The following is a 12381-nucleotide window of genomic DNA, read 5'->3' as shown; positions in this document are numbered from 1 at the left end:
CACAGAAGCCGATCGCTCCACCAAGCGTAAAGTATCTGCTGCTTTAACAACGAGTCTGTTTTTTTTTCCTGTTTCCTGTTTCCGGTCACAACTTGCAGACTTGTTTACGCTGTTGTGCGTTTTTGTTGCCGTTTTTACTTTGCTACCTGACGGTTTTTACTTTTTCATTACCGTATATTTTTACTTTTTCCCTCACTCAACTTTTTTTTTCATTCAACTTTCCTACCCCGGAGGTTTTATCTGGACATGGTTCGTCAGGACTTCAAACAGCCGAAGCTAAGTAACATTAACATGATGCCTTCTAATTGCAGTCGTTGTACTCATAATATACAGGAGAACGATCGCCTTACGGCAAGGATAGCTGTGCTGCAAGCCCAGCTTCAGACGCAATCGTTAGGCAAGGGTCATTTCAGTGTAGGAAAGGATGAAACAGCGTCTGTGCCACCAGCAAGTACAGATAGTAACGTTAGTATAAACCCCCTCGCACGGTCCCCGCAGCCGGACATCTTTCTCATGGCTTCTGGAGGGAAACGCTGTAGGAATGCTCAACCGGTGTCGCTTATTCAGCCGACAGAAACTTTCAACCGGTTCTCCCCGTTAAGCGAGTCGGAGTCGGAGGCCGAGACTTCTCTGGTCTCTGCTCCTCCCGTTGTGGGGTCTGAGACGCCGACGGCTCCCACCATTAGCTCTGACAAATTGAAAACCCTAGTCATTGGCGACTCCATTACCCGCAGTATTAGACTTAAAACGAATCATCCAGCGATCATACACTGTTTACCAGGGGGCAGGGCTACCGACGTTAAGGCTAATCTAAAGACGGTGCTGGCTAAAGCTAAAACTGGCGAGTGTAGAGAGTATAGAGATATTGTTATCCACGTCGGCACCAACGATGTTAGGATGAAACAGTCAGAGGTCACCAAGCGCAATATAGCTTCAGCGTGTAAATCAGCTAGAAAGATGTGTCGGCATCGAGTAATTGTCTCTGGCCCCCTCCCAGTTAGGGGGAGTGATGAGCTCTACAGCAGAGTCTCACAACTCAATCGCTGGATGAAAACTGTTTTCTGCCCCTCCCAAAAGATAGAATTTGTAGATAACTGGCCCTCTTTCTGGGATTCACCCACAAACAGGACCAAGCCTGGCCTGCTGAGGAGTGACGGACTCCATCCTAGCTGGAGGGGTGCTCTCATCTTATCTACGAACATAGACAGGGCTCTAACTCCTCTAGCTCCACAATGAAATAGGGTGCAGGCCAGGCAACAGGCTGTTAGCCAGCCTGCCAGCTTAGTGGAGTCTGCCACTAGCACAGTTAGCGTAGTCAGCTCAGCTTTCCCCATTGAGACCGTGTCTGTGCCTCGATCTTGGTTGGGCAAAATTAAAAATGGCGGTGTTCGCTTCAGTAATCTTACTAGTATAAAGACCTCCTCCATTCCTGCCATTATTGAAAGAGATTGTGATACTTCACATCTCAAAATTGGGTTACTTAATGTTAGATCCCTCACTTCCAAGGCAGTTATAGTCAATGAACTAATCACTGATCATAATCTTGATGTGATTGGCCTGACTGAAACATGGCTTAAGCCTGATGAATTTACTGTGTTAAATGAGGCCTCACCCCCTGGTTACACTAGTGACCAAACCCCCCGTGCATCCGGCAAAGGCGGAGGTGTTGCTAACATTTACGATAGCAAATTTCAATTTACAAAAAAAAAACAATGACGTTTTCGTCTTTTGAGCTTCTAGTCATGAAATCTATGCAGCCTACTCAATCACTTTTTATAGCTACTGTTTACAGGCCTCCTGGGCCATATGCAGTGTTCATTACTGAGTTCCCTGAATTCCTATCGGATCTTGTAGTCATAGCAGATAATATTCTAATTTTTGGTGACTTTAACATTCACATGGAAAAGTCCACAGACCCACTCCAAAAGGCTTTCGGAGCCATCATCGACTCAGTGGGTTTTGTCCAACATGTCTCTGGACCTACTCACTGCCACAGTCATACTCTGGACCTAGTTTTGTCCCATGGAATAAATGTTGTGGATCTTAATGTTTTTCCTCATAATCCTGGATTATCGGACCACCATTTTATTGCGTTTACAATTGCAACAAATAATCTGCTCAGACCCCAACCAAGGAAGATTAAAAGTCGTGCTATAAATTCTCAGACAACCCAAAGATTCCTTGATGCCCTTCCAGACTCCCTCTGCCTACCCAAGGACGTCAGAGGACAAGAATCAGTTAACCACCTAACCGAGGAACTCAATTCAACCTTGCGCAATACCCTAGATGCAGTTGCACCCCTAAAAATTAAAAACATCTGTCATAAGAAACTAGCTCCCTGGTATACAGAAAATACACGAGCTCTGAAGCAAGCTTCCAGAAAATTGGAACGGAAATGGCGCCACACTAAACTGGAAGTCTTCCGACTAGCTTGGAAAGACAGTACCGTGCAGTATCGAAGAGCCCTCACTGCTGCACGATCATCCTATTTTTCCAACTTAATTGAGGAAAATAAGAACAATCCGAAATTTCTTTTTGACACTGTCGCAAAGCTAACTAAAAAGCAGCATTCGCAAATGGAGGATGGCTTTCACTTCAGCAGTAATACATTTATGAACTTTTTTGAGGAAAAGATCATGATCATTAGAAAGCAAATTACGGACTCCTCTTTAAATCTGGGTATTCCTCCAGGGCTTCATTGTCCAGAGTCTGCACAACTCTGCCAGGACCTTGGCTCAAGGGAGATACTAAAGTGTTTTAGTACTATATCTCTTGACACAATGATGAAAATAATCATGGCCTCCAAACCCTCAAGCTGCATACTGGACCCTATTCCAACTAAACTACTGAAAGAGCTGCTTCCTGTGCTTGGCCCTCCTATGTTGAACATAATAAACGGCTCTCTATCCACCGGATGTGTACCAAGCTCACTAAAAGTGGCAGTAATAAAGCCTCTCTTGAAAAAGCCGAATCTTGACCCAGAAATTATAAAAAACTATCGGCCTATATCGAATCTTCCATTCCTCTCAAAAATTGTAGAAAAAGTTGTTGCGCAGCAACTCACTGCCTTCCTGAAGACAAACAATGTATACGAAACGCTTCAGTCTGGTTTTAGACCCCATCATAGCACTGAGACTGCACTTGTGAAGGTGGTAAATGACCTTTTAATGACGTCAGACCGAGGCTCTGCATCTGTCCTCATGCTCCTAGATCTTAGTGCCGCTTTTGATACCATCGATCACCACATTCTTTTGGAGAGATTGGAAACCCAAATTGGTCTACATGGACAAGTTCTGGCCTGGTTTAGATCTTATCTGTCGGAAAGATATCAGTTTGTCTCTGTGAATGGTTCGTCCTCTGACAAATCAATTGTAAATTTCGGTGTTCCTCAAGGTTCCGTTCTAGGACCACTATTGTTTTCACTATATATTTTACCTCTTGGGGATGTCATTCGAAAACATAATGTTAAATTTCACTGCTATGCGGACGACACACAGCTGTACATTTCAATGAAACATGGTGAAGCCCCAAAATTGCCCTCGCTAGAAGCCTGTGTTTCAGACATAAGGAAGTGGATGGCTGCAAATTTTCTACTTTTAAACTCGGACAAAACAGAGATGCTTGTCCTAGGTCCCAAGAAACAAAGAGATCTTCTGTTGAATCTGACAATTAATCTGGATGGTTGTACAGTCGTCTCAAATAAAACTGTGAAGGACCTCGGCGTTACTCTGGACCCTGATCTCTCTTTTGAAGAACATATCAAGACTGCTTCAAGGACAGCTTTTTTCCATCTACGTAACATTGCAAAAATCAGAAACTTTCTGTCCAAAAATGACGCAGAAAAATTAATCCATGCTTTTGTTACTTCTAGGCTCGACTACTGCAATGCTCTACTTTCCGGCTACCCGGATAAAGCACTAAACAAACTTCAGTTAGTGCTAAATACGGCTGCTAGAATCCTGACTAGAACCAAAAAATTTGATCATATTACTCCAGTGCTAGCCTCCCTACACTGGCTTCCTGTTAAGGCAAGGGCTGATTTCAAGGTTTTACTGCTAACCTACAAAGCATTACATGGGCTTGCTCCTACCTATCTTTCCGATTTGGTCCTGCCGTACATACCTACACGTACGCTACGGTCACAAGACGCAGGCCTCCTAATTGTCCCTAGAATTTCTAAGCAAACGGCTGGAGGTAGGGCTTTCTCCTATAGAGCTCCATTTTTATGGAATGGTCTGCCTACCCATGTGAGAGACGCAGACTCAGTCTCAACCTTTAAGTCTTTACTGAAGACTTATCTCTTCAGTAGGTCCTATGATTAAGTATAGTCTGGCCCAGGAGTGTGAAGGTGAACGGAAAGGCTGGAGCAACGAACCGCCCTTGCTGTCTCTGCCTTGTCGGTTCCCCTCTTCCCACTGGGATTCTCTGCCTCTAACCCTTTTACAGGGGCTGAGTCACTGACTTACTGGTGTTCTTCCATGCCGTCCATGGGAGGGGTGCGTCACTTGAGTAGGTTGAGCCACTGACGTGGTCTTCCTGTCTGGGTTGGCGCCCCCCCCTTGGGTTGTGCCGTGGCGGACATCTTTGTGGGCTATACTCGGCCTTGTCTTCGGACGGTAAGTTGGTGGTTGTAGATATCCCTCTAGTGGTGTGGGGGCTGTGCTTTGGCAAAGTGGGTGGGGTTATATCCTGCCTGTTTGGCCCTGTCCGGGGGTATCATCGGATGGGGCCACAGTGTCTTCTGATCCCTCCTGTCTCAGCCTCCAGTATTTATGCTGCAGTAGTTTATGTGTCGGGGGGCTAGGGTCAGTCTGTTACATCTGGAGTATTCTCTTGTCTTATCCGGTGTCCTGTGTGAATGTAAATATGCTCTCTCTAATTCTCTCTTTCTTTCTTTCTCTCGGAGGACCTGAGCCCTAGGACTACCTGGCATGATGACTCCTTGCTGTCCCCAGTCCACCTGGCCATGCTGCTGCTCCAGTTTCAACTCTTCTGCCTGCGGCTACGGAACCCTGACCTGTTCACCGGACGTGCTTGTTGCACCCTCGACAATTACTATGATTATTATTATTTGACCATGCTGGTCATTTACGAACATTTTAACATCTTGACCATGTTCTGTTATAATATCCACCCGGCACAGCCAGAAGAGGACTGGCCACCCCTCATAGCCTGGTTCCTCTCTAGGTTTCTTCCTAGGTTTTTGGCCTTTCTCAGGAGTTTTTCCTAGGGAGTTTTTCCCAGCCACCGTGCTTCTTTCACATGCATTGCTTGCTGTTTGGGGTTTTAGGCTGGGTTTCTGTACAGCACTTTGAGATTTCAGCTGATGTACGAAGGGCTATATAAATAAATTTGATTTGATTTGATTTGATTTGATCTTGGTCATAGTCGAGTCTCTGGTGAGACTTGTGAAGGCAAAGATGATCGAATTGGAGACCGATTCGTCTCTCAGAGAGCTTGCAAAGGTGGTTGGTAAGATCGCCGTGTATGTCAGGGCCTCCTCTGTCAAGGCCAAGCTGAGCCTCAGAATGCTCTGGTATCTTCCGGTAGAACTGTGCAGTGTTGATGGTATAGAGGCCTACAGACCTTTACTGGACGAGATGGAGAGGGTCTCCATGAAGTACGTTCTGCTGTCTTACCCCGCAGACGCAGACTCGTGCGGACTCTGCAACCTTGGACATGCGATGAGAAAGGGACCTTGTAACTCATCTGGGTCCGGGTATCTGAGGCTCAACAGTGATCTTGACAACAGACGTTCATCTATCGACAAGGGCCCGTACTCGTTTAGGAAGTCTGTTCGGTTGCCCAACTGTTATAAAAATAACTCTGGGTTTGAGTACGTGGATACGTTCAACACCCAAGACATTGAAGACCCGGGCTGTGATGACCCCCTGTCCCTTTCAGTTGGCCTTTCCTCTAACCCCATACTATCTGACGTGACATCGATCGGGAGCCGTTTTTGATGCGTCTTAAAAGATCGGGGATACTGTCAACCCTTCCCAGTGTCCGTGACCGAGGGAGTGCCGAATCAAACCCGGGTAGAAAGCGAAGCTGGGAGACTAACATTGCTGTGGGGTGTCCCTGTGACTATCAGGAAGACCGGATCTGGACTCTTTTGTGTCCAGGCGACTGAAACGTCTACAACCTACCCTTGTCCTATACACAAACGAGTACACTCAAAGTCCAAGCTGGGCGCTCTGGTGTTTGCTACGCATACGAAACCCAAATGTTTTGTAACCTGACATGTAGCTATGTATTGTGTATGTATACAATGTGCCTTTTCTTCCAATAATACACAACCATACCAACCAGAATTTCGTTATGTCTTTTATTTCACATTTCAATATCATCACTGTATATCACAACATACTATAGTACCTATGGCATGGATAGCACTGACATTCAGTAAGGCAGAGTGTAACAATATAAAACAAACAGTAACCATCGCCATCAAGTCCTAAGTGGAGTCAATGTGGGCTCCGGTCGTAGGGGGCCAAGACCCTGTCTCTCATGAGGGACGGCTTTGTCAACGTGATTAAATATTCTGGTCGTGAGAGCGTCCGGATAGGCATGTAGCTCGTCTAATGTATGTGTAGTCTTTCCTACTGTGACTCCTTTTGTATCCGATGACGACCTAGGGCCTCGTTGAGCTACCTCAATGTGCTTCCCGTTGATGATGCTGCCACAGTCCTTTCTGCACTTCCTGCCTCTGAATGGGTTGTTGGTCATGAACCGAGTCCTCTTTCTGTACTTTGAGCCGTATTGACAGTAATCGAGTCTGACAGCCCTGGGGTCTTTACAAGACATCTTGAATCCCTTGCTCTTGGCCTGGGTGACGTTGTGACACGTTTTCTTCCCTTGACCATCATTCATCCGCTTCACAAACACACTCAACGGGTGATTCTCGATGTCTTCGTAAAGTCTGTGCGAAACCCATCTCTTCCAGAGCAAACTGGAGTCTGGGTTTTCCACAAAGTACTGGATGGTAGGGTTGATTGTATGGAAGTGCTCTATGATGTCTATAGTCTTTTCCACCAGAGAATCTGCCATCGTCAGGTTCCTCGGCATATTGGCATTAGTCCTTGCTATGCTGTAGTTTTCACAAGGTGGTCCGGCGACTATAACGTCGGGAGCTGGCCCTTGCCACTCTGTGACGGGGTCCCACTTTAGTATGTCTACAACGATATCAGCCCCGTGTCCACCGTCAATGTCTAGTCTTCGCACGGTCCATCCTGCTTCGACGAATGGCCTGCAAATGCTGCCTGTGCCGTCGAAGAGACTCAGGAGGGTTTTCGGCTTGGTCGTTTCCATTGGTACCTCACAGGCTGGGTCGTATGTGACTTTCTTTTAAATTAACAGATTCGTTAATCGGACAACATGTCCACATGTGATAACAATGGCCAGTTCCCTGCTGATCCGAACATATCTGCTAACGGCTCTGTGTTTCTTGACTTGTCTGGGTAGCACGAGACGTAATCGTCTATTGGTAAAGACCAATTTACTCAACTGCCGTAATGATGTAGAATACTGCTCCGACATCTACGACCCGCCATTTGCTCTTGTTGGGTGCACGGACATCGGTGTTGGACTATGTCTTTACAGGTGTCCTCTGGGGCAAGCAACCCTGCGTTACAAGGTCACAAGAGGAAGACGATGTGCAGCCGTGTGTCCTAGAGGCTATTTCCTGGGGATGTATCAAGGTGAAGAGTATTGTAAACGTCACAGCATCTCTTGCCCAACAAATGAAAGTATGATCCTACCCGGCACATTCTGGCATAACACGATTTGTGGTAATCCTGAACATTATAAGGTGCAGGACCTCTTCACCAATATACAGTCGACACCCCTAAGTGATACGCTCAAGGAGCTGACTACAAGCTGGGTGCGGGACATACCTAGCGGCATAGTAGAGAAACTTTGCAGAGACATGACCGGTTATGCAGAACTGACCCGGTGTATGTTCAATTTCGAACAAATGTTACATGACATGGGGTTCCCAGCAGAATCACTGTACTACAGGCTGAACAAGCTGTCTTTTTACGACACCTCAAAGCAACTATATAACACCGTGGTGAAACCATTTGTTACTGGGAAAGATGTGAACCCCGAGTTAGCCATTCACTTTCTAACCAATCCTTTGTGGATGGGGGAACAGGACGTGCTTGCCGTAGAGACCAGACTCACCATCCCCTTGGGCATGGAGAAAAGGTACATACCTAAAGTGCTATATTGGTTCAGGGGCAAGCCTTGGGGTACTTGGGTGGTGTGGGAAGACACGCCGGGTCGTGTCTCCGGACAGGCTCAACACAACATCCCTAGAGGTCAGAACGTGACCATCATTAAATCAGTTGGCTTCTTCGTGCACGTATTCGATATCTCCCTGGTCATAGAAGACTTCACCTGCGGCCGATTGGACTCCTTCCACGTCAAGCTCGAAATCTATGACGCTCATCGGGAAACAAGGGTAGGGTTACAAAAGAATGTCGATGTCAACTGCCTGTGGAAACCGAAGCTGCACCAGTCCTGCAATTGCACCCATGCTCTGCTCCACTACGCAAACTCCGATGGTCTGTGCTCGCCTACGTGCATCACGACCCCGTTCGCACACCTGTCAAAAGGAGTCGAGGGCAGCAACAACGACTGGACGCTGGAAATTACACACCAGGAGCCCGATGTCTCGGTCAAGAACCAGGGCAGGGTTGTATATGGCTCGGTCCCACCTAAAACGGAACGCTTCTGTCTAGTCACAATGTATGTGTTTGCCCTCTTGTCTGGACCAACACGAGACAACCCGTACGCTCCTCTAGACATGATGAGATGTGATGTCGTACTCGTCGACATCGAGGTCATAATGGAACACCTTCCCCGGCGTCTCAATGATCAGTACTTGACCATAGACGTACGATCCTTATCGAAGTACAACAGTGTGGAAAGGTCCCAGGTGTATGTACCACTTCAGGCCGAGGATACCCTGAAAACTATCATCCGTCAGGGCTGGGGGGCTAAGATAGGTGTGAAGCTTAGCTTCATACACTCCATCCGACCGGAACCCTACCAGGAAGAGCTGGCTGCTGTACTTGACTGGATATTAATCTTGCAGTCCCAGTTGAACCGAGGTCCTTGGGTGATAGTCATCGACATTCACGTCGAGACAGTAAAGGCGTCGGACTTTGATATTATCAACAACCTATACGGCTCAAAGTTAGTGTTGATACCTGGGATCTCAGCATACCAGATTGCCGATGTCATGAGGACCAAAAGATACTACACAACTACGTACAATTACTTTAAATGCGGTAACACAGAGAAATGCTCTGGACCTATAACCATATATGACAAAGATAACAACGTCCTCTACAATAGCCCTGAGGATGACCCCATTCCAGCCTGTCATGACACACCAGTAACAAACATGAAGTGTATAGTGTGTAGGGATAGATTCATAATTATCATCTGCCCCAAAGTCAATCATCCAGTAGACATTGAGGATGTAGAAGGGGGTAGTTTGCCATTTCAGCAGTACACTCCCCGTCATCAATATGGCAATTACACACAATCATACCCTTTCCAGTCTGAGCAGGAGCAAGCAGAGACTGAGCTACAGCAATTGGGTCTACTCGTGGCGTCATATGGAGCCTTTCTGAACCTGGACACTATATCCATATTCACTCAGAGGAAGACAGGTTGTGAGCGGGTAAGACCTGGTCGCTGGACCCTAGGAGAGTACGCCGCCGGTGACCCTTACACAATCAGGTTACCCCGTGAGGACGAGTACCCAGAGAGGACAGGACTATTGGTATTTGAGGAACTATGCAAGATATCGAACAACCGTGCCGGGATAGTGGTGACCGTGCCATCGGGGGACTACATCCCAAACGTTGACTGCAAGTGGCCGATGTTGCTCAACAGACATGCCAACCCTGACCATGTTGTCTTGGATCACAATAGGGTCCATTATTCTATGCGAGACCTCGCTGGGATCATAGCGGATATGGCCAAGTGGGGTGTGTGTAGATACTCCCTGGGATACCTTGACTACACCTTTGGTAACACCAAAGGCCTGCCGACCTTCACGGAGCTCTCAAACGTAATCAACCTGACAGCCACCAAGTTCCGCACTTTACATTACCGGTACACCAGAAACTCAAAGTTCGGAGACGGGGCATACTCTTACGCTAAGGTGGATGGCGTGTACAAACTGGAAGGTTCAATGTTTTTCCAGCACGCCACCCAGGGGATACCTCTCAGTAAAAGCTTTGTCCTGGTTCCCGATATGCCTGACCTGAGATTGGGCTTGTCCTCAGACATGAACGTAGGCGCTCCTTTACCCGTTAGTGAACACATCATCCAGAGTGCTATCGAGAGGGTTAAGTTTATACCCTACGGCTCACAGGCTATCAACTTGAATTATAAGGATACTGTAGCCTTCGTTGACCAGGATAGGGACATGATTTGCATCCATTCACATTCTACCATTGTAAGGAGCGATGGCATCCGGTTCCCTTCATTTGGTATACAGAGTGAAGCACAGGAGAACCTCACAAAAGGTTGCGACAGCTACATTAGCGGGGCTGAGCATCGTGCTAGGCTATTGTTACCATTACCCATCACCAGACATTTGAGACAGGCTGTTGTCCAGAGTATAGTGGGCTGGAGCCGCTGGCTCGGAACACCTTCACTGACTAGAGAGGAAGAAGATTGGCTGTCCAGCAAGCAAGTAGTGACAAGAGGCTTCACCCTGCCCTCTCACCAAGGCTCCAAGGGCTTGTCAGCAATCATTGACAGTATGTACTTGATATCGAAAACGGTCGAGTGCATCAGAGGCTCCAGTTCTTGCATGGAGCTGGGAGACTACGTTGACAACAATTGGCCACAAGGGGGCACCGGGTATCCAATTGCAATCTCTAGCCATATGGAATCATCAGAGGAAATCATTATTAAAATGATAATCCATGTTAATCACGGTGCGAAACGCGTCACAATCCCATGTGAACTCGAACCGTTCTCCTTCGGATCGGATAAAATGTCCTTGCCTCAGCCCAGGCCGGGTTACTACACGCACACAGAAGAGCCTCTCGTCTCCAAGGTGAAAAAGTATATTACAACAGTGGGACCGCTCACCACACAGATTGTCCAACCCCTAGCGTTACTCTATTGCCCTGAAATTGACCTGATTCGGGCTGACCACTTACCGTACTCTGATGCGTTCTTTCAGAACACCTACGATTGCGTGAATACAATGAACCACTCTGTCAAGACTCGAAGTGATGTCTTCTCTCAACTCGGTACTTTGACCGAAGAGAATGAGAGGATTACGGGGCAGACAGTGAAGCGCTTAATGTCTATGTCAACCCACACCTCTGCATTATCTCTGAGCGCCACTGTACTAGCTGTACTAATCAACATTAGCATACTCACAATGCTTTGCTGTATGTCTCAAGGAAGGCTCTATAGCCAACAACGCTATAGGAAACTGCTGTGAACCCCAACACCATGGACATGACGAACTACAATGCACCCTCGCTCAGATCCATGTATATGATACTATCAGCTCTGCTTCCTATTGTTCACCTCGTCTCTAATCAAGAATCACCGTCAACCGCAGGGGCCGGGAACCCCAGAGGGGAAGGTCTAGCTTCAGGACCTGTCTGGGTCATCGGAAACGGCAAAGTGTCTCCCGACTCCCTCGACCACAGGGTGATACTCAGGCCAGGCAGATGGAAGATACGCACACCGGAGAGGCGCAGCTCCTACACTGCCTACCATTTCTTTATAGGCCTCAACTGGACCGAACTCGAAGTAAATTACCCGAAGTGTTCCCAGGTAGCCTGCAGAGGGTTACCTGAGTCTCATAAAGGCTGTGATCAATTGTGTTATTCTGGCAGCTGGCACGATGCAACAAAGACACTGTCAACAGCCACGAGGGAATACAAATGGGCCATGACATTGCTAAACTCAGCCTTGACCGATCTGGCCGCTCTCATGGACAATCGTTTCGGCAACAACCACAACGTTGCCGTGTCCGACTCCGTTTCCAAACTGTTATCATACCAGGCCGAGAGTTTTACTTCTAACCCTCATGTGGTGGATGTGATGCGATACTACAGGACGTTGATCGAAGGAGCCCTGGAAAATGTAGTTCAAGATTTCCCCAGCACTTTATCATACTCTCCCCTCAATGCAGATCATGTCCTGTACAATCAGCCGCACCGGGGGTTCAATGATACCAGTAGGTTGAATAGGTTGCTTGACACCTGGAAGAGTGGAGCCTTCAACTTGGCCATACAGCTCAATACCATCATGTTCGCCCTCCAGGGAGCACATCAGCGCTTACTCTCGTGCGCTCAAGGTGTACTGCGGTCAGATATGACTGGGTGCGAA

The sequence above is a fragment of the Salmo trutta genome, unplaced genomic scaffold, assembly GCF_901001165.1.
Source record: "Salmo trutta unplaced genomic scaffold, fSalTru1.1, whole genome shotgun sequence".
Taxonomy (NCBI): Eukaryota; Metazoa; Chordata; class Actinopteri; order Salmoniformes; family Salmonidae; genus Salmo; species Salmo trutta.
Note: the sequence above shows the minus strand (reverse complement) of the source record.